The 23,093-nt window shown below is 40.1% G+C and overlaps 1 long non-coding RNA gene across 7 annotated transcripts in view; it reads left to right on the top strand.

Moving 5' to 3' along the window:
* LOC122217769 overlaps positions 1 to 19,549 on the top strand; it is a 109,167-nt gene extending 89,618 nt beyond the window's left edge. For 6 of the 7 annotated variants that reach the window (XR_006201671.1, XR_006201673.1, XR_006201672.1 and 3 more), the window contains 2 exons: positions 14,192 to 14,282; positions 19,348 to 19,549. This is a non-coding gene — a long non-coding RNA (uncharacterized LOC122217769). Of the gene's footprint in view, positions 1 to 14,191; positions 14,283 to 15,395; positions 15,643 to 19,347 lie in introns of those variants that run through there. The other variant, XR_006201670.1, reaches the window with a different exon arrangement.
* The last annotated feature ends 3,544 nt before the right edge of the window (positions 19,550 to 23,093 follow it).

Here is a 23,093-nt window from a genome sequence, read left to right as displayed (position 1 = left end):
ATAGGTGACTGTCTTCACTACCAACCTGGGAACTCCTTGAAGACAAGGATGGTTTCTTACTTAATTTTTGCTCCAGTATCTGGTGCTTTAAAAATGTTAATTGAGGGGTACCTGGGTGGCTCAGTCAGTTAAACATCTGACTCTTGATTTCGGCTCAGGTCTTGATCTCACGGTCATGATTCATGGTTGGTCATGAGCTCGATCCCAGCGTTGGGCTCCATGCTAAGCATGGAGGCTGCTTCAGATTTTCTCTCTCTCTCCTCCTCTGCCCCTCTCCCACCCCCTCCCTCAAAAAACCTATTTATTAGATAGTAAAGAAATTGATGAGTGAGTGAGGACTTGAGGTTCCTTAGAAAAGAGATGTGTCTTTCAAATCTGTAGTCCAGTGCTGGCCTAGTGCTTGGCACATAGTAGGTACCAAGCAAATATCTTGAGTGAATCTATCTTCTCTTCTTCCAGAATCAGCACCTTCTATTTTCTTTCCTATCGATGTCAATGATATCCACATTTTCCTACTCAACCAAGTTGCAGACCTCAATGTTCTCTGATTCTTCCACAGTCACTAAATCCAATGAATCACCATGTCTGGTAAGGCTCCCTCAAAGATTTTAAATACTCCTTTTTACAGGCATACCTTGTTTTACTGTGCCACACCTTATTGCACGTTGCAGATACTGTGTTTTTTTACAAATCGAAAGTTTGTGGCAACCCTGCATGGAGCAAGTCTGTTGGTGCCATTTTTCCAACAGTATTTGCTCACTTTGTGTTTCTGTGTCATATTTTGGTAACTCTTTCAATATTTCAAACGTTTTCACTATAATTATGTTTGTTAGGGAGATCTGTGATCAGTGACCTTTCATGTTGCTATTGTAATTGTTTTGGGGCACCACGTGCCCACATAAGACAACAAGCTTAATCAATAAATGTTGTGTGTATTCTGACTGCTCCATCAACCAGCCATTACCCTATCTTTCTTCCTCTCCCTGGGCCTCTCTCTTCCCTGGGACACCGCAGTGTTGAAATTGGGCCAATTAATAAGCCAACGATGGCCTCTAAGTGTTCACGTGAAAGGAAGAGTGACACTTCTCTTACTTTAAGTCAAAAGCTAGATATGATTAAGCTTAGCGAGGAAGGTGTGTCAAAAGCCAAGACAGACTGAAAGTTAGGCCTCCTGTGCCAAACAGCTAGCCAAGTTGTGAATGCAGAGGGACGAGTTCTTGAAGGAAATTAAAAGTGCTACTCCAGTGAACACACGAATGATAAGAAAGTGAAACAGTCCTCATGCTGGTATGGAGAAAGTGTGAGTGGTCTGGATAGGAGATCAAAGCAGCCACAACTTTCCCTTAAGCCAAAGCCTAATCCAGAGTAAGGTCCTGACTCTCTTCAGTTCTATGAAGGCTGAATGAGATGAGGAAGCTACAGAAGAAATGTTGCAAGTTAGCAGAGATGGGTTCCTGAGGCTTAAAGAAAGAAGCCGTCTCCATAACATCAAAGCACAGGGTGAAGCAAGTGCTGATGTGGAAGCTGCAGCAACTTATCCAGGAGATCCAGCTAAGATAATTCACGAAGGCAGCTATACTTAACAACAGATTTTTCAATGTAGACTAAATAGCCTTATACTGGAAGAAGATGTCATCTAGGACTTCCATAGCTAGAAAGGAGAAGTTGGTGCCTGGCTTCAAAGCTTCAAAGGACAGGATGACTCTCTTGTTAGGGGCTAATGCAGCTGGTGAGTTTAAGTTGAAGCCAGTGCTCACTTACCATTCTGAAATCCTAGGTCCCCTAAGAATTACACTAAATCTGCTCTATAATGGAACAAGAAAGCCTGGATGACAGCACAGCTGTTTAAAATGTGGCTTACTGAATATTTTAAGACCACTGTTGAGACCTACCATTCAGGAAAAAATCCTTTCAAAATATGACTGCTCATTGACAATGCACCTGATCACCTAAGAGCTCTGATGAAGATGTACAATGCGATTAATGGTGTTTCCATGCCTGCTAACACAACATCCACTCTGCAGCCCATGGATCAAGGAGCATTAGACTTTCAAGTCTTAGTATTTAAGAAATACATTTCATAAGGCTGTAGCTGTCATAGGTAGTGATTCCTCTGATGGACCTAAGCAAAATAAAGTGAAACCTTCTGGAAAAGAGTCACCATTCTAGATGCCATTAAGCACATTGTTGATTCATGGGAAGAAGTCAAAATATCAATATTAACAGGAGTTTGGAAGAAGTTGATTCCAGTTCTCATGAATATGACTTTAAAGAGTTCAAGACTGCAGTGGAGGAAGTAACTGCAGATGTGGTGGGGACAGAGAGAGAATTGCAGTTAGAAGTGGAACCTGAAGATGTGACTGAATTGCTGTGATCTTATAGTGAAACTTTCACAGATGTGTTCCTTCTTATAGATGAACAAATAAAATGGGGTTTTTTTGACATGGAATCTACTCCCGGTGAAGATGCTGTGAAGACTGTTGAAATGACAGCAAAGGATTTAGACTATTATATAAACTTAGTTAATAAAGCAGCAGCATGATTTGAGAGGACTGACTCCAATTTTGAAAACTCTACTGTGGGTAAAATGCTATCAAACATCAGCCCAAGCTACAGAGAAATTGTTTGTGAAAGGAAGAGTCAATGCAAACTTCATTGTTGTCTTAATTTAAGAAAGGGCTGCAGCCACCCTGACCTTCAACAGCCACCACCTTCATCAGTCAGCGGCCATCAACATCAAGGCAAGACCACCAGCAAAAAGATTATGACTCATTGAAAGGTCAGATGATGGTTAGCATTTTTTTAGCAATGAAGTATTTTTAAATGAAAGTATGTACATTGTTTTTTTTAGACATAATGCTATTGCACACTTAATAGACTACAATATAGTAGAGAGAATGAGAGGAAGGGCATTCCAAGTTCAGGGAACAGAGAGAGAGAATTTGCAAGTAGGAAATAGGAATCGACGAGTCTGAGGACCAAGTGGTAAAGCTTGGACTTTACCATCCCCAGAGTGTAGGCTGTCCTGTCCCAACTCCATGTTTTGGATCGCATGATTTCTTTCTATCATCCCGCTCTTCTTCCCATCCATCTTTCACCACCAAAATACTCATATCTACCCTTATAAATCCTAGCTCAAATAATTCTTCCCCTATGAACTGTCCTTAATTCTTCCAGGCAGAAAGAATCTCCTTTATTTTTTCAACCCCTTCTGCTTTCCTTTGGCCTGTGTGTCTCTCAATCTTGTATTAATGTTGTTGTATCCATTTTCTGGCACCATCAGTTCCTTGAAGTATAGGGAGTATGTTCTACCTTTGTGCTGGGCACCACGCACACAGTAAATGCTCACTAAATATTTGTGAGCCTTGGATCACTCTTTTAAAAGAGTTTTAGTATCAATTTGTAAGCTAGTATTTCATGGCAAACAAAATCTTTTTTTTTTTCTTTCCAGAATATCCTTTCAATAAGAAAATATCTTTAGTGAAAGTGATCATTAAAACGACTTCTTTTTTGAGAGTTTTTTTTTGGGGGGGGGCATTTAAAATACTTTCAGTTATTAAGTTATATCATTTGGGGTCCATTTTATAATTGGTATTAGAATGAATTTTTGAGAATAGAAAGTAAAAGCTACTGGAGGAAAAGTAAAGAGAAATTTCTAATTTAATTTATGAGAATTTTAAGGATTATATTAAGATTTATTAGTTTCTAAAGGTTTACTTTTTTATGTTTAAATGTTTATTTATTTTGAAAGAGAGAGAGTGAGAGAGGGCAAGCAGGAGAAGGGCAGAGATAGGGAGAGAATCCCACGTAGGCTCTCTGCTGTCAGCACACAAACTGTGAGAGATCATGACCTGAGCTGAAATCAAGAGTCAGATGCTTAACCAACTGAGCCATCCAGGCACCCCTAAAGGTTTACTTTTTAAGTTAGTTTTATGTAGGTGGAAAGATTCAGTCAGCTGTTTTTTCACATACATTGTAAATGTCACTTATGAATAGTTATGTAATTAAATAAAATATTGCAGGACTAGTTACATTTTTCAGGTTTCTGAATTTTTTTTGTTTTGTTTTAAAAAAACAAAACTTTTGCCCCAAAGAAATTAATTTGCATCATAACAGAGGTATTTAGTCAGAAAAAGCAAACCTTATATATTCTATTGCTTTTCAGTTTATTTCAGTGAATATTCAGTATTTGAATAAAGCAATAAAGTACATTTCTTAAGAGTGTAATAGTTCCTTAAATATTCAGCATTAAGTTTATTCTTTCTTTCTTTCTGTCTTTCTTTCTTTTTTTATTTTTTTAATTTTTTTTTTTTTACATTTATTTATTTTTGAGAAACAGAGTGAGACAAAGCATGAGCGGGGGAGGGGCAGAGAGAGAGGGAGACAGAATCTGAAGCAGGCTCCAGGCTCTGGGCAAGCGGTCAGCACAGAGCCTGATGCGGGGCTCAAACCCACGAACTGTGAGATCATGACCTGAGCTGAAGTCAGACGTTCAACCGACTGAGCCACCAGGCGCCCCAAGTCAAGTTTATTCTTGTGTGTCAGGCACAGTTATAGATTTATGCCCACATATGGCTTTCCCCAGGACATGGTTATTTTGGACCACCTAAATCCACCCACACTTTAAGTATTTAAGCAGATGTGATATATTCATTGATCTGTAAAGATGCTGATAGAAATTATCCTTACCCTGTCACCCTATCCCCTTTGTTATTTGTAGGATGTCCTGAGATTAGAGCTATTTGCACTAGGGACTAAAATACTAATTACCTTGTGTAATTCCAATTTAGTACTCATTAAAAATCTTCCCTAATCAATTGGACTAACTAGCACCAATAGCATGGGTCATTGAATTTAAACATTACTTCAGTTGTGCCTGCTTCAGCAGCACATATACTAAACATTACTCCAGAATACAATATTTAAAATAATATGGCATTATCAATATTTGGATAATGGAATCTATACTTGAAGAAACAAATCCTAGGAAATGTGTAGACCTAGGAAAGCAATTTCTGATTCTGTTAACCAGAGAAGCATATGGCTACCACATGGCTTACCTTCTGGTCAGTAATACAGCCAGCCACACACACACACACACACACACATGCACACACACACAGGGTGTTGCAACTTTTCTGAGAACAAAGAGCATGTTTCGTCATTCTGCCTAATAAACTCATGTTTCCTATCGGTACCAGGGAACGCCACACAAAGCATGTCTTTGAATATCTTTGAATGCCTTCATGCTTAGATTGGTTCCTAAAGGGTTGGGGTTTTCTTGGTATAACATCATTTCCTCAGTGTGTACAATCACAAGGAAATCATGAAAGCTATAATACATTAAATTTAAGATTTTTATTTTCTGGATATGTAGAATTGGAGCAAAATCATATCCTTTTCTTGGGGCCATCTGGTAACCTCACTAAAAAGGAAAAAGTAAATATGTTTCTAGTTGCTTTGAACAAACCCATATGCTGCCAGTCGTTACTAAAACCGGCCAATGAGAGAGTTGAATTTCACTAGTGTATTCTGAGATATACTCTGATCATCCTGTAGTTTCTATAGCTAGATTCTGGGCGGATATATTTTCTTTCTTGTATTTTCATTTCATACTTTCCAAAGACAATCTATAATCAATTGATATGTTCTATTTTTCTCTATAATTCACCAATAATAATTTAGCCAAAACAAACAGGAAATTCTCCTGGAAGTCTGATCCCTAATGAATTCTGAAACTAAGCTCAGCATATTAAAGGAAGTAATTAAGAAGGCACCCCATTGTGTTTAGATATGCTGGGTCAGCCAAAACAGGATTTTTCTATTTTTATGAGCTTTTGTCAAATTTAAAGTATGTTACATTTTAAAACAAAAATTTAAAAGAATTTCTCAGTAGCCTTACTACTCTGTAAATATTTTTTAAAATTATTCTTCATGTAATGTAAAGATGACTTTTTGAAACAAATGGCCTAGATGTGCCAGTAAAAGTACCTATTCAATTTGCCAAAAAAAAAAAAATACCACAAGTATTTTCTAGTTAATTGTGTGCACACATTCCGTATAACATAGCGGCCACGTACTAACCATTAATTGTGAAGGACTATAGAGGTCATCCGGTTCATCACCTTACTTCAGAAAGGACTGATCCTGTATTACCCCTGGAACATGGTTGGTTAATGTGCTTTTATTGTTTTTTTAAGGTTTTTTTTTTTTAGGTTTATTTATTTTTGAGAGAGACAGAGCATGAGCGGGGGAGGGGCAGACAGGGAAACACAGAATCCAAAGCAGGCTATAGACCCTGAGATGTCAGCACAGAGCCCAAGGTGGGGCTTGAACTCAGAACCGCGAGATCATGACCTGAGCCGAAGTTGGACACTTAACCGACAGAGCCACCCAGGCGCTCCAGCTAATGTGCTTTCTTATCTCTTGCTCTTACACTTTGTTTTTTTACATTGCAGTCCTAGTCCTAACCCGCCTTTTCATGGTGCTCATGGTTTGCCAAGCACTGCTGCACTTTTCACACTGGTTCCTCTAACCCTTCTAGCGGCTCCCTTGACTAGCGACCGCCAGACTTTTTCTTTTGTTCTCTTGCTTCTTACTGAACTCAACTCTGACTTTAGATAGACTCTCCTCTCTTTCTTCTCATATTCTCGTGTTCATACTTCCTTCGCACTCTTTTTCTTTTTCTACCCTTGTCCCCTATTTGTGTCACTGCATTATCTCCTGCCATTTTTTCCCCTTCTCCTTCTATCACCTTTTTCTAGCACTTTCACCTATCCTAAAAATCCTTAGCTGGCAGTCTTTGCTGGGTCCTGAGCTCTCAAGGTAAGCAGAGGGAGTGCCTAGAACTCCCAAGCCTGCACCACCCACTTGTTCCCATCCCTGTTGGGGGCAGAAGTCTAATGGGCTCGCAGGCAGCAATTGCAATCATCAGTGCACAGTGCCAGTTTGGTCTGGAGATAATCACTCAATCAGTTACATTGCCATTCAGATTAGCAGTCTTGTGAGAAATAAAAGCCCGCCCTCTCTGATGAGCGTTTCATGTACATTCTTCCCAGCAAAGATCTTTTAAAGCAGTGTTTAAGAAATGTGAGCTCGCATCAGTCACCTGGAAGGCTTGTTAAAACAGATTGCTGGGGCGCCTGGGTGGTTCAGGCGAAGTCATCCGACTTCGGCTCAGGTCATGATCTCGCGGTCCGTGAGTTCGAGCCCCGCGTCGGGGCTCTGTGCAGACAGCTCAGAGCCTGGAGCCTGTTTCAGATTCTGTGTCTCCCTCTCTCTCTCTGACCCTCCCCCGTTCATGCTCTGTCTCCCTCTGTCTCAAAAGTAAATAAACGTTTAAAAAAAAATTAAAAAAAAAAAACAGATTGCTAAACGCACCCCTTTCTGCAGTGGAAATTGGACATCGGCAGTTCTGGCTGACCGTGCCAACACTGCCTGTCTGCAGGTCACTGGTGGAGTAGCACTACTGCTCAGTTCTTTTCAATTTTCTGATCACGAACTTAAATGATTCTGGCTCATTTCAAGGCCAATTACCTGTATTCTTCTTCCTTTGGAAATGATTTTCAGACAATCCCCGGGGAGTGACTTTCGGTCATGACGTTACATTCTTACGGCTAAGGAACACAAATCTCTTCAGCTTTTTACAAAATGTATGCTGTAAATCTGTTATCACTGTTAATTGCCCTCTTCCATTTCTCCTACCGGTTGTCTGCACCATCCTTGGGTTGCAGATAGGCAAAACAAACTTAATAGTCTATACGGTGTTTCACTTGAAAAGAGACTTGTCTAATTTAGACTTTGGTATGTGGATTAACTTCTGGTTTCCGTGTATTTTATTTATTTATTAATACACATGTATATCGGTGTGTATTTGGCACCTGTGAATAGATGGCACCAACACGTACCGTGCAAAGTGAACTAGGATACAAAAAATTTAACCCATGCATCTAGCACTCAAGTTGCTTTGCAACTCTTTAGGGATATAAAACAAAACAACAATATGACAACAAAACAAACAAAATCCCAGTGAAATAGAACTTTTAGAACTGGAGTGGACCAAATAAACATCAAGCCTTGAGTAGCAAAACAAAATTGAAACAGTAATTCAAGGGGAAATGGTTGAGTCAGTCATGCTTAACTGAAAAAAGGGTGACCCTGATAATGACTGTTCCTTTGAATATCAGTACCCATACAAATATATTTTCTGTCTAGGCCATCACTTGATATATGCCACCTTTTGTAATCATTGGTTGTATATGTCCTGTCTTCAACTACCATTGATGGCCCTCCAAGACCGAGATGATGTCTCATGCATTTTCATATTACCAACACTTAATATAGCATAAGTATGCGTTTCCAACTTACTGTTGATTAAATAAGGGCAAGTGGACACAGGACATAAGCTGGTTGGCAAATAGAATGGTCATTGAATCAGTTTTGTAAAGCTTACTAGGTAATTTCACATCAACCATATTAAAGATCCTTCTAGGAGGCACCGTCTAAGCCCAAGCACAATGTCCTGCGTGTAGAAGGACCTCACTACATCAGCTCATTCAATGGGTATTCCTTATTTATTAAAAGTCTAACTGACCTACTCAGGGTCTTTTAGCACTTGTTAATTTACTTTTTCCTCCTGACAACCTAATGATACTGGGCAGGAGGTACAGCACACAATTAAAAAATAATTTACCTAAGGTCACAGTAGTTGAGCCAAGATTCAACCAGGGAGTCTCCCAAGTCTGTGCTTTTGATGACTACACTGTATTATCTTACCTCTCAAAGCATGCCCATCACAGTCTTCATCTCTGCAACAAGGTGACACTCTCCCTTGCATTATTTCTTTTCGCAGAGTTGGACATTGTTGCTTCCAAGGTATAATGGGATGTGTGGTACGTGTGGGTTTGAGGTTTCACTTTGATCTAGCGCTAGCTAATACACTTAAAGTGATTCAACTTTTAAAAACAGGAGTTAATCTTGGCCAACATTTCATCCTTCTTTGAGCTCCTAAAGGACTTCATATTATTCTCTTGTCCAGGAGAATATTCTCTTGTCTCTTGTCTTCCAGGATTATTATGGAAGACTGGTATACATCCTGCAGGGCAGAAATGTTTGTTCAGTAAATCAGGAAATAGATAAAAGAAGTCTGGGGAGAATTCCGGATCCTCCTGAAATTCACGAGCAGACTTTTCTTTTTGAATGTAATCACAGTAATTATAAAAGTATGGTTAATAACCGTTCTTACATAATTTTCCATTTTTTCATTAAGCCCACATTCCACCTGGTTATGTGTACAAGGAAAAATGGGTCAAATTTATATTAACAGTCATTGACTTACGAGGGAAATAGTAACCTAGGGCATGTTCTCTTATTTGAAATTAATCTTTGCTTGAAATTACACATCTAGACATTTCTCTTAAAAATGGCTTTTGAGTAATAATGAATATACTTAATACTATGTAAAATTGGTAACTGAAATTGCACAGTGAAAAAACAAATCAAAGGCTAGTTGTTTCAATTCCTCAAGGTAAAGTTTAAGAGGAAATGAAAATTCTCCCTAATACCAGTCTTCTGATTAACATAATATATGCTACAAAATGAACAGTATATGAAGAAAATGCAAAATTGTTTTAAATCATTGATGGTGAATCTATCTTCTGTCTGTCTTATTGCTATAGCACATATTGAATGTGTAAATTCTCGTATCAGTGCCTATGCAATCAGGATATTCTACTTCCGTAATAATTTTATTTCTTATCCATCCTTGCATAATTACAATTACGTTCATTTTTCCACGTTATTATTCAAGAAATTAACAAAAACAATGCTTAAAATATCAGGAAAACATCTTGTTACTAGATGACAGTATCTATACTACATCCAAGCAATTCAGCTGCCTTTCCCTCTTCATTTAATTTCCCCATTTCTGCTTCTCCTTTCACAGATACACACTTTGGTCACAATACTCTGTTTCACACTGTCCTAGACAGTGTTACAGTGTTGATCTTCTCTGAATTACTTCCATGCATGTATACATAAATATTACATATATATATATATGTGTATATATATATATATACATCTTATATATATCTATATATATCTATATATATATATATAAGATATATATATATATATCTTCTGTCCAGTGCTCATTAGGCTTAGAGCGTGGGAAAAATAGAGATATGTACTAGTAGTACATACTATTAATATACATGTTTGTTTGTATACATATCTATATTTTTCCTATATATATGTATATAACAATCCATTAGAACATACTATTAATATATGTGTTGTTTGTATACATATCTATATTTTTCCCATGCTCTAAGCCCAATGAGCACTGGACAGAAGATACAATTCTTATATCTGTCTTGTCATTAGTAAATCTTCCCTGGAAACACTCATGAACTGTCTGTTGAGATATTCTGATTTCAGCGTATACTTTGTGGTATATGGTCTGGTCCGTGCTCAAAGGCTAATATTGCTTGAAGGCAAAAAATTTTAGGGGGAAAAGTATGTCTTGTTGGCATCCTCATGACTAACACAATATATGCTGTGGGTAGACTTCCTGCTTTCTACCACCGATTTTGCCTCCTGGCAAACAGTTTTGAATTTTAAGGCTGATAGCAGTATGCCAGTGCCAGTGCTGTAGCAGAGAAACTGGAAAGGTGTTTCTGTACTTTAAAACACAGGTTTCACCGTGGCATAAGGCATCTTCAAACTAATTGTCAATGGAGCAGTGGGGAAAACCAGCTGAGGATTGGTGGAAGCCCATTGCTGATACGAAGGGTATCATTGTCATTGCTGACACTTGGGAGGACAGACCAGTAACTGTAAGGATGGCGGCTGGATGAAACTATGGCTAGACTTTAATCAGAGTGTTAGGAAGAGGGATTGCTCCTATACAGCGCTGGACGTGCTTGTCCATAAGGACCATACTATACCTATCCTGTAAAATGCTCTTCAGTTAAAGCCGCTATTGTCGAGGACATGCTTTTTACCTTTCATCTGTCAAAGAATGATAGAGACAAATCCAAAGAATACACGGGCCAGTTTGAAGGAGCTTCCACAAGACAAACTTGAAATAATATGACCGTCAAAATAAATAACATATTAAAGGATTATGATCGATGGAATAAAATAAGAATACAGCGAAGTCCAAAATAATGTCAATAAACAGGGGAGAATGGAAAGCTTTTCCTTATGATAGAAATCTAACTTCTTACTGTAGAAAAAATGATGAAAATTGAAAAAAATTACCATTTGGCAGGATTTTGGATTCCTGGACCCCATTTCAATGGGGCAGGATAGGGATGCAGTTTTCCCTTAACACCAACAGTTCTCTGGACACCAACTCCAAATGGATGTCCTACAGTTCAACCTATTCTGACACCATCTACCTCGAGATAGCAACAGCTTGCTGGTCATGGGCTCAGTTCTACAGGACTTTTCTTCTCTACCCCCACTTCAGATGCCAGTCTAAAGCACAGGTTGTTGTTACCTGTACTTCTGGCTGCCTGGTTATAAATCAGAGGTTCCCATTATTCCCTCCTTGGGTTTGATGAATTTGCTAGAGCGGCTCACAGAACTCAGGAAACCCCATTTATTCACCAGATTGTCTATCTGTTATAAAAAGATACAACTCAAGAACAGCCAGGTAGAAGAGAGGCATGGGACAAGGTATGTGGGAAGGGGCACGGAGCTTCTCTGCTACATCTCCCTACATGGCAGTCTCCCTACATCTCTATGTGTTCATTAACTTAGAAGCTCTACGAACCTTGTCCTTATGGAGGCTTCACGGCATAAGCATGGTTGATTTTTTTTTTTTTTTAATTTTTAACGTTTATTTATTTATTAATTTATTTATTTATTTTTAATTTTTTTTTTAACGTTTATTTATTTTTGAGACAGAGAGAGACAGAGCATGAATGGGGGAGGGTCAGAGAGAGGGAGACACAGAATCTGAAACAGGCTCCAGGCTCTGAGCTGTCAGCATAGAGCCCGACGCGGGGCTCGAACTCACGAACTGAGAGATCATGACCTGAGCCGAAGTCGGCCACTTAACCGACTGAGCCACCCAGGTGCCCCTAACGTTTATTTATTTATGAGACAGAGAGAAACAGAGCATGAACAGGGGAGGGTCAGAGAGAGGGAGACACAGAATCTGAAACAGGCTCCAGGCTCTGAGCTGTCAGCACAGAGCCCGACGTGGGGCTCGACCTCACGAACTGAGAGATCATGACCTGAGCCGAAGTCGGCCGCCCAACCGACTGAACCACCCAGGCGCCCCAAGCATGGTTGATTAAATCACTGGTTTTGGGTGACTGATTTAATCTCCAGCCCCTCCCTCCTCAGCGGAGGTCAGGGGGGTAGGACTGATAATTCCAACCCTCTAATTACATGGTTTGTTTCTCTGGTGACAACCCCTGTCCTTAGGTGGTCTAGGGGCATTGCAAAAGTCACCTCATTAAAATAACAAAAGATACCTGTATTGCCCTCCTGGCTTAAGAAATTCCCCAAGGTTTTAGGAGTTTTGTGTCAGAAATGGGAGGAAGACCACATATATTTCTTATTAGAAATCACAACCATCTTAGTAATAACTGATTCAGGCAAGAATCATCCGTGGATGCTAAAACTGGTAGAAAGGTAGATATTACCAGGATATGTAAGTAGTCTCAACTGAGCAATGTTATCACTAGCATCAGTTCTAAGCATCTAAGCATCAGGCTAAGACCACCAGGAACACACCTGTAGTCGAGCAAGCTGGGATTATTGTTGCAGTAAGGAACAACGCACACCATGAGAAACCATGGGACGGTTCAGTGAAAGGAAGTTAGAAGGGACTTACAGGATTTGGGGGTGGTTAGGTAACTCTGGAGAGCGGTAAAGAAAATGGTTCTGAATTGGAAGCTGTCAGGAAGTATGGGTAATTCTATCATTGGGTATCTCAGGAAATCATATACAGAAGGAAGGAAGACTAGACTGAAGCTAGAGCCATAATTGGCAAAGCAGCCACAGGCATACATATTACCCAAGATAGAGGGAGGTTTGGCCATTAGTGCAATGATGACAGTGTTCATTGTTTTGTCTGTGTTCAGACATGATAATGGAGGGGTCTTGTCACAAGGTCCCAGAGTGGCCTTGACTAATATTGATATTCTGGGAAACAGTTTCTGTTCAACACAAGAGCACCGAGGCCCAGCTCTGAGTGCCAGTGCATCTCCTAGCAACACCAAGGCCTAGATGGTGGCATTCTCAGACAGCAGAAGTCAGGGACTGCTTTTCTTTTTCTCACTAGTAACCCATTAACCAGAACCAACCAAATCAACATCACGTGCCTACTGATACGAAAAGGAAAACAACATCACTCTTGGGGCATTCCTGCCAAAAATACATACCTGAACCTAATCAGGGGGAATATCAAACACAAACTGATTGATAGGCTACAAAAGAGCAGGCCTGCATTCCCCAAAAATGTCAATATCATGAAAGAGATTGAGAAATCGCTCTAGATTAGAGATGAGCCAAACATACCAGACTGCAATCTATGAATTGGAATTTTCTTTTGCTATAGCAGACATTACTGGGATAATTGGCAAGTCCTAAATAAATCTGGAGTTTAGATGATTGTAGCAGCATTAATTTTCTGATTTTGATAATGATACTGTGATATTTAGGACTCTTTTAGGAAGCACATTGAAGAATTTAGGGGTAAAGGGGCATCATATCTACAAATTATTCTCAAATAGTTCAGAAAAAAATGTGTGTGTGTATATGTGTGTGTGTGTGTGTGTGTGTGTGTGCGCGCAGAGAGAGAGAAAGGATAAAGTAAAATTTGGAAAATCTGGGAGAAGAATACATGAGAATTCTTTATATAACTTTTGCAACTATTTGTAATTATATCAGAAGTTAAAGAAAAAATGCCTTCCCCTTCCCATTTACCAGTGCTTTTCTTTTTTGAGTAAATGTTATCTTGGTTGATGGGGGATTCAGCCTTGGTGTTTTGGTCACCACATTCTTGAGTGAAATATCTATTATATGCATATTTACATCTAAATCTCCTTTCTTAATTTTTTATGGCTATTATAAGACAGACAGGGGGTTTCCTTGGGGGGGTAGCTAATTCCTTTAGCAGTCCTTACATTTGGTAAAATGTATTATAATTCATCTTTTCTTAATTCCACAGATATGAATTGCTAGGAACATATGCATTCAACTTTATTTTGAAAAATTGTCTTGGCGGTGGAAGCACCGCCTCATTGAGAAGTGATCCACGGGTAAGCATCTAAACATTGCATGTTTTCTCTTTTGTGTCTTTCTTCCATGTGCTGTTGACATTAGCCTGTATCAACAATATTCTATAAAACATAGCATATACACTAATACTACAGGGCTTTCAGTTCGGAATGAGGAAGAAAATAGGAGTGAAGTCTTCTTGGATAACTTAGTGAGAAAGTTATCTTCATTATGAGTGTTGCTTAGAAAACTATCTCAAGATTTAAGAAAAGAGTTCATTTAGACTTAATCTTGAAGCTAAAGAGTATTTGGTCTTCCATAGATTAAGGAGAGCCATTATTTGAGGTAAAGAAAAGTATTATTTTATTATCATTGTCGAGAACAAGCTGAAGCCACCCACATACCATGGAACTGTGTTGAAATATGCCTGGGTCATCCTAAGAAGGAGCTAAAGTCAGTTAACTTAAGCTCAGTCCAATGTATCACTTAGCCTTAAAATTTTCCTATTACTTTGTAATGTTGCTATGTTTAGATCTTCTTAATAATTGACAACTAGTGGTGTCTCTGTAATTTTGAGTAAAAGCGTTGTTACAATATCTCATTCAGTGGGAGTTTCTCATAGGTTCTCACATGTGAATATATATATATGTATATATGTATATATATATATATATATATGTATGTATATATATATGTATATATATATGTATGTATATATATGTATATATATGTATATATGTATATATATATATATATATATGTATATATATGTATATATATATGTGTGTGTATATATATATATACATATATATGTATGAGTTGCCTTACTGAGGACTCCACTGTATCAACCTCACTCAGCATCATTACTTTTGTCAATAACCTGAGATTTGGCACAACTGTATATTGATTGATTGATTTTTAATTAGAGCGCAGGAGTAGGGGGAGAGTGGCAGAGGGATTGAGAGAGAGAGAGAGAGAGAGAGAGAGAGAGAGAATCTCAAGCAGGCTCCATGCACAGTGCAGAGCCCAACTCGGGGCTTGATCCCACAACCCTGGGAACATGACCTGAGCCAAAATCATGCATCTGACTGAGCCACCCAGGCACCTCTTTCTTTTCAATTTTTTTCTTTTTTGGTTTTTGTTTTTGTTTTGAGAGGGAGAGATCAGCTTTGGTAAAGGCAGTTCTCAAGATGTGAAGGCCACTTGCCTGAAAATCACCTGCGGTGCTTGTTAGAATGAAGATTCCTGCCTCCACCTCAAACCTATTCATTTGGAGGCTCTTGATGGGAGGCTCTGAAGCTATAAATAGGGACTTTGAAGTTCATTCAGAAAGATGACTCTTTGCCTAAGGTAATACAGTCTTAAACACAGAACTAATTTTGAAATATTAACCAATGGATTTAAGGTTCTTAATTAATTAATAAGTATAACTTCATAAATAAAATGGTAAATATAATTATTAGATAAAATTTAAGTGGGAGTTTTATTTAATGCCCACTGTGAACTCAGAACATTTATGAATACTTAAGTTTTAATCAAGGATGATGGATTTCTAGATAATGTTGCCAAAATGAGTTTTTTTAAGTCACATTTGTGGTCAGTAATCTTGGCAATAAACTTTTTTTACAATATCAATAATTATTCTTTCTTATTTATTCTTCCTGAATTTGGCATTCTGAAAAAAGAACAATTGATAGATATTCTACATTGAAGGTTTAAATATGTAGAGAAAAATCTTCAAGATTTCTTCCATTTAATCTATACAGCAAAATACTTGGTTAAATTATACTCACTTTTTAAAAAAAGACGAAAGGCAGAAATTGTTATTTGAAAACCAAATGGTACAGCCATAAAGGACATTCAGTAGTCCCCCCTCATCTTCAGGGGATAGTTCCCAGTCCCCAAGTTTGCAGATAGTTCTGTGAAAACACAGATACTACCAAACCCTATATATACTATGTTTTTTCCCATACCTATGATAATGTTTCATTTATAAATAAGGCACAGTAAGAGATTAACAATAATAACTAATGATAGAACAATAACAATGTACTATAATAAAACTTATGTGAATGTGATCTTTCCCTCTCAAAATACCTTATTGTACTGCCCTCACCCTTCTTCTTGCGATGATGTGAGATGATAAAATGCCTGCATGCCTACATGATGAGATGCAGTGAGTTGGAAGATACAGACATTGTGACGTAGTGTTAGGCTACTATTAACCATCTGAGGACATGTCAGAAGGAGGATCATCTGCTTCCAGGCTGTGGCTGACTATGAATAACTGAAACCAAATGAAGCAAAGCTCGGATAAGGGGGTGGGTACGGGATAAAAAAAAAAATCTGGTCCCTTTCATCAAAAGTAAAGACAAAGGCTGGGAGATCCATAATTTAAGGAAACAAAAAAGAGTTTAGACTGTCATATTTGACTTGGCAGTGAGGTGTACAGGATGATTACCTCTAGTTATTGCTCAATTGAATTCCAGAAAGTTCAGGAGGTGAAAAGACAATGAGGGTCACCAGCAGGGAAGGTAATGGATACTGTCACCCCTTCTGTAGATGAACGGACAGGACATGAAGAGTTGAACCAATTTACTATAGGTTGGAGCGTCCAATGCTTGATTTCATCTCAGGTCATGATCTTGCAGTTCAGTAGGTTCAAGCTCTGCATAGAACCTACTTGGAAATCTCTCTCCCTCTCTCTCTGCCCGTCCCCTGCTCTCTCTCTGTCTCTCAAAATAAATAAATAAGCTTTAAAAAAAAGTTATGGAATTTATTTTATTTTTTTAATTAATTCTGTGTGATTCAAATTCAGTTCCACTCACAAGCTTTTTTTTTTCCTAAGTAATCTCTACACCCAGTGTGGGGCTTGAACGCACGACCCCAAGATCAAGAGTCGCATACCCTGACTGAGCCAGCCAGGCGCACCCCCCACTCATGTGCTGTCCATGTAAAGAATGGGTGTGAATAAAATGCAAATAATCCGACTTAATGGGATGTCCTAGCAGAGGGCAACCAGGATAAAAAATCAGTGAACTTAATTCAAACATAAAGGTCTGTACCTACAGAGAACACTGGCAGCCTGGTGCTTAAAGAGAGAGCTATCCACTTGGACTTCTTCCAGTTAAGAAATTTGAGACAATGTAAAATCAAATTTCCCTTTTTTTTTTTTTTAGTGTTGCTTAAAGTATTTAGTTATGAATCCGCTTTAGCTGAATCACACTGAATTTTGTTTTAGTGTGGAGTGGGTTAAGAGTATGTGTAATTACAAATATACCAGAATGGTACACTTACCTCCCTTCAAATTAAGTTTAGAAATGAAAGAGATGTTATTCTTTTCAAAAACATAGCAATAATATATATTGCTACAAAATATCGATGAAACTGTGTTTATATCATTTAAAGTTTCGGTAGGATTGAACATGTGTAATCAAAGGAGCCACTGATTGCCAGGACCAACTGCTTCTAAACTTTTGCCCCATTTTTCCTGTTCTTCTTGTGTAATTACTGCTTCACTAGAGTATGAGTGATTTCTTTCTCTCTTTTTTTTTTTTAATTCAATGAGGCACTGCATTGTTTAAACAGTTAAATAGTGAATCCTATTAAGATTTTCTAAGTACCAGACAATAATTCATCTTCTGTTTCCGGTAATTGCTCACTGTGAAAATTCACCAAGAACCACAGTTAAGACTCTCTGAAGGGCCTGAGTAATTTGATTTTCATAGGCCCCAGGACCATTCACACTTGGAGGGTTTAGAGAACATGTCATTCTAATCCAGCTCACGACACTTCACAGATGAGGCCTTCTAGGCCCCAGGAGTCTCCGAGATCTCACACACCATCAGAGAGGAGTATCTGAAGCTAGCCTGATACTAAGAAAGTTCTGCATTCTTTAAAAAAAAAAAAAGGGGGCGCCTGGATGGCTCAGTCGGTTGAGCGTCCGACTTCGGCTCAGGTCACGATCTCGCGGTCCTTGAGTTCGAGCCCCGCATCAGGCTCTGGCCTGACAGCTCAGAGCCTGGAGCCTGTTTCAGATTCTGTGTCTCCCTCTCTCTCTGACCCTCCCCCGTTCATGCTCTGTCTCTCTCTGTCTCAAAAATAAATAAACGTTAAAAAAAAAATTAAAAAAAAAAAAAAAAAAGAAAGTTCTGCATTCAATTACCTGTCATTATATCCTTAGAATGTCTAGCATTTACAAAGGATTTTTGAAATATAGTGAATAGGATGGCATTGATCCCCAATCAATTATTATTATTGTTATAATTGCCAATGCTGTCCTGCTTGGGGAACAGCAATACCTCATTTCTTCCTCTATCATGGGTACGATTACAGTGGTGGCATTTCAAATATGTGGCCTTTCAAATATGTAGCGCAAGGCTATTGTTACATGTGCTTTTGTTAACAAACCTGGGTTACCAAATACGCATATTTACTATTGCCTTACAATGATAAGTTAGAATAAAAAGGAAATAAGATGAATTTATTAAGAAGTAACGTGACTTGCCATTTATTATTTGTATTTTAAAACGCAATATGCTTTACATGTCGTGGGGCATCTCGAAATTCTTAGTCATTCCTCGGTATGTCATTTTATCATTTCAAACATGGACGTTTGGGGGGTTTGTATGTTTTGAGAGGCATCTTAAAACAAAAGACTGGTCTTTACCTTTGTTTTTACGGATTATAAAGGACTTCACTGGTGGTGAGCAGCTGGAGGAGCAGAGCTCTGACGAAGCTTCCAAATCTCCCAAGTGTGATTCGTTCTCTCTCTGCCCGCTGCCTATTGACTGTGCCTCTGTGGGCGCACTCAACGCCCCAGCTCTAAACGTGCCTGCTTTCTGCTCCCCACTGTGGCTCTGGGCCGAGTCCTTAGCAGGGGTCTACGAGTAAAAGCATGTCCTTTGTCTATACCGCATTCTTGGGTGACTGTGGTATCAAAGCAGAAGGGAAAAGCACCTCTGTCCTTGTTTCTCTGAAGAATAACACATACGATATTACCGATGATGCATTGTGTTATGAATCTCCATGCAGTGATACAGTACGTTCAGTACATTTGATTGTGTTTAATCCTCTAAACATTCCTTTGAAATATTCCCGTTTCAGAAAGATGAAATCGAGGCTCAGAGGTGGCAAGTGACTTGTCTGAGTTCATTTAGCTGTGAATGGCACCACACGACCCTAAACTCAGGATTTTTGCCTCCTTCCTCTATGTCCCAGCTGCCTCAACCTGTTGTTAATTTATGTGAAGCCTGGATTTACTTTGGTCGTGATTCTTCATGATATTAAATGCACATTCTTTGGTTTTGCTCAATGTTATTTTATGGTTAGCACAACAAACAAACAAACAAACAAAACCCCTAAATCCTGTCTGGCTGGAACTGCGACCTTTCATCTTTGTAAGGACAATAGGCAGGATTGAGGCCCTCATAATAAAGTGCTAGCCAGCCAGGAAGGAAGCTGGGGAAGTCTTCCTCCCAGGAGGTAATTGATTCCTAACACCCTAGGTAGCACTGAGTTTGAAGGCTCCATGAAAAGGTGTCTGCTGTTTTCTTCTGCTTCCAGGGGGATGTGCACAGAGCCTTTATTCTCCCCACTCCCTTAGAGTTAGCCAGTGAGGGCCTCTGTGTCCACTGGGCCAGACCTGAGCATATGTAAATGAACTGAAGGCAGAGAAAAACAAATGTTATTACCTATGTGCCCCCAAATGTAATAACCTTAAAAATGTAAGAACAACAACAAACTAATTCTAAAGGAGGACAATAATTTTAAAACAGGAAGTTTAGGGGCACCTGGGTGGCTGAGTCAGTCAAGCCTCCAACTTTGTCTCAGGTCATGACCTTGTAGTCCCTGAGTTCCAGCCCTTTGTCGGGCTCTGTGCTGACAGCTCAGAGCCTGGAGCCTGCTTTGGATTCTGTGACTCCCTCTCTCTCTGCCCCTCCCCTACTCATGCTCTGTCTGTCTGTCTGTCTCTCTCTCAAAAATAAACATTAAAAAATAAAATAAAAAATAAAATAAATCTTAAAAACATAAAACACGAAGTTTAGAAAACCAAATTTATCAGGCTTAGGGGCCAGGGGAAAGAAGGTGTAAGAAGTAGGAAGTCTGGGATGACCTAGGTTTTGCTTCTGACTCTGTGCCCTTGGGCAAGACATCAAACACTCATGTCTAAGGAAGGTATGGGACTTCGTGGCCACTCAAGTGCTGGGGCCTTCCTCGTGAGGGAATACTAGTAACCAGAACCTTAATCAGATCTTTCTCACTATTGCAGTAAAATAGCTGATGCTAAAAATTAGACCCCATGGCACTAGAGAAGCAGGGAAATGAATTCAAATTCAAAAGAAAAGGTGTGAGATCTAAGTTTAGGGTTAGGTATTTCATTGAGCTGAGCACAGCACCTGACATATAGCAGGCATTTAATAAGTGAATGGATGACAGGTGGATGGACGGATGGAAGGTCAGTCCTTCCCTGGTGGTGATGGACCTGGGGACAGAGAAACCTGTAGTCGAGTCCTGATCCACATCAACACAGTGAAGGAGGCAAAAGTATAGGCCTTAATGTCTTCCTGTGTAAAATAAAACCGAGATGGCACTTCACAAGGTAATGAGGATTAAGTGAGAAAATGCTTAGTTCAGGTCCTAGTACGTAGGAAGCACACAATTTTGTGATCAGATCCTCTAAGGACTTCTCTGAGGAACAAAAAGGCTCCAGGAGCAAGAAGTGTGCAGGTCGGAAATCTGTTAGCCTTCCAGGCTTCCGCTGGACTCTGTACCTTGTCTCTTGAGAGTGAGACCTCTTTCTCCTGGGACCCACAATGAGATCAAGGACTCTAAGATGAGGCCCAGAAGTTAAGTGGGCTCTGTGAGCCCCAATTTCAGCCTCCTTTGCACAGAAAACCAGCAGAGTCTTGGTCTGTGCAGCTGGGAGAAATGGACCCAGGCCTGAGCACTGCGGGTGGGGCTGCTGTCAATGTCCTTTCTGCAGGAGGATGGGGAAGCAGTGTCTGAGGTGAGGCTCAGTTGACCTTCCAGTGAAGTCTATGTGTTGACCAGGAAAGCCTCAGCTCTTTCAGAATTCCTAGGCCAGACCTGGCAACACATTTGCATGCATTTAAGATATCTCATGGAGACTTGTTGAATGTAGCTGACTTTCATAAAATCTGGAAAACAAGAGGTCTTTCCAGCAACCCATGGGGATGTTCCTCGCTCTAAATGAACAGTTTCTGGTTTAGATTTCTCTTGGGCCTTTCCTTCTAAGAGCAGTTTTTCCCCCATAGTTCAGCTAAAATTGATGCAGGCAGAAGAGTATTAGTGGGAGTGTACCTATTAGCATACAACCATATATGTATTGGTTATGTGCCTCTAGGAAGCAATCAAAAACTGGCTGCTCAGCCACAAAAATATATACAACTCAGAGAAGGGTGAGGGTTGCCTTTTGTAAGGTGAGGTCACCATAGGGAGGTCATATCCATTGGGCCAACAAGAGCTCATTTTAGGACGCTGTGTTTTTTCGGTTGAGAAGCAGCCTAATCTTCCCTAACCATTCCCAGTTTAAGAGGTCTGAGAAGACTTCAGAAGTAAGACAAAGGAAAATGTTCTACAGTCTCCTCGGGGTTACCCAAGGCCGAATTCCCGCAGGCGGGGCAGGGGAAACGCAAATCAGCGTGGCACTCTCTTTCACAAAACCTCCAGAGGGGATGAAGCCATTGAAGGTCTAGGGGTGATTTCTCCTTAATACATTTTTGCTCTTAAAGAATATTCTGTGGAGCCGTCAAACAGCTTTCCATACTTCTGTCTCTGCAGATTCCCCAGGTGGAGACGGTCGTAGGCCTTAATAAGCCGTATTAGTGACCACCAGAGACGGAAATCGCTAATTACGAAGTCCCCTTTGATCTCCCCCAGCCGTTTGGTTCCCGACACTGGAGGTTCAGGCATCTATTCTTTCTTAGAACTGGATGCGACTAGCGAGCCTTAGAGTCCGACCTCAGGCCTGCAGTTTAACTTATGCGCCGAGGTCTGGATCAGATTTTTAAAAATTTCCAGACTGCCCAGATTTTAAAACCAGCCACAGAGCTGGTGTGCGGCTGGAAGCTAACCAACGCCCAAGTGTCTGATTAATTTCAGTAAGTACCTCCGCGCTTTAAATTTTGGGGGCAGAGTGGGGAAATAAATTATTTAAAATTTCCAATTCACTGCCTTTCTCCCCTTCTCCATCTTCTGCTTTCAATTCGTTTGTGGGAAATGGAGTTTTCTCCTCTATGCTGGGACTGTAATGTGATTCGGGATCACTTGTGAAATGAACAGAAGTCACTACCGGCAAACGGGACCACTGGGGCAGAACGCTGACGGCAGGCCGGAGGTGAGAGCAAAGGCTGGGCCTCCGAGGATAATTAGAAGCCAGCCTCCTCCCCGCCTGGTCTCCGTGGCCCCCCTTCATCTTCCAGGTAAGATGAATGGCCCTTCATCCATCATCCACAGCCCAGCCACCTCCCCCAGGCAAGCGGAGAATCTGCTACCCTAAGAAACCTATTAGCCCCGAATTGGGCAGCTTTGTGGAGCCAACCGAGGCTCTCTATTGTAGCCTTTGTCTGCGGAATTTAAGCATTTACATGACGCATTAGCACGGAACTCCGCGCAGGGTCGGAACACCGCGTGCCAAACCTGGCGCGGACCGCGAGTTAGCAGCTCCCTCACCCGGCTGCTCCCGGGGACCACCCTCGCCGTTGCGCCTGGGTCACGCTGTAGGCGCTCTGGCAAGGAACGCCGTACCACATCCTTCCTTGGCCACCTCCGGGCGGCTGCGCTTTGAAAGAAAGCGGCAACGTTCTGGTGGGTGAACCCGAGCTGGGTCC

This window comes from Panthera leo, chromosome B1 (genome assembly GCF_018350215.1).
Source record: "Panthera leo isolate Ple1 chromosome B1, P.leo_Ple1_pat1.1, whole genome shotgun sequence".
Classification (NCBI taxonomy): domain Eukaryota; kingdom Metazoa; phylum Chordata; class Mammalia; order Carnivora; family Felidae; genus Panthera; species Panthera leo.
This window is presented reverse-complemented; position numbering and strand designations above follow the sequence as displayed.